Source organism: Chaetomium globosum, genomic scaffold, assembly GCF_000143365.1.
Source record: "Chaetomium globosum CBS 148.51 scaffold_7 genomic scaffold, whole genome shotgun sequence".
Classification (NCBI taxonomy): domain Eukaryota; kingdom Fungi; phylum Ascomycota; class Sordariomycetes; order Sordariales; family Chaetomiaceae; genus Chaetomium; species Chaetomium globosum.
The window spans coordinates 342,298-343,111 of record NT_165982.1 but is presented as its reverse complement, the minus strand read 5'-3'; positions in this window follow the sequence as shown (position 1 = coordinate 343,111).

Genomic DNA, 814 nt, shown 5'->3' with positions numbered 1-814 from the left:
GTGTGGTGGTGTATATATAGGTATTCGAGACGAAAGTAAAAGGACTGGAGTTCAAGGCTGGAGGGTGTGTGTTGATCATTAGTGTTTGTGTTGTATTTTGGATAGTAGGAAGAAAGGCATTAGACCTCGCTAGTCAAAACGGGCCATATGAAGGTTGTGACATTGCGATAATACTCTGCCCACCTAACAAGGCCAGGCTATCCTCCTCATATATCATCGACATCAAATCCATTATGGAAGTTGGCCAGCCGCAAGGCCCCAAGACGCGCTTGATTCCCCCTTGTCGCTATTCACATCATACATCACAAACCCCGTCCTATCCTATCCCGTACCCCATCCCAACCAAACCACTTCCTCCTTGCACCCCCTCCACCCACTCAACCACCCACTCAACCACCCCCTCCACCTCCTCATCCACCCACCCCTAACCACTAACCCCCTCCACCCGCCCCCCTTCGGTCCCATCCCAAAGAGGAGGATACTGGATGGCCGGCCCCGCCTCCCCGACCGGTCCCATCCTCGAGCAATGAGGTACTGATGCCCGCCATCCGAATATAGGTCACAGGCTCCCGGGACTCCCCGCGCTGAGAATCTCCTTGACCCCCCCGCGAGATTCAGACGGGCTACATTATCAATCACGTACATCCGTCCCCAAGGACAAGGACATGACCGCAAGTGGCACAATGCGCTGAGCCACTGACCATGGTGGATTAATGGAGCGAGCGGCTGTGAAACTCCTAATACCATCGCCAACAAGTGGCTGGATTATCTCTGCGCGGCGAGACCTTGAGGACTTGGGATTACCCGAATCTGG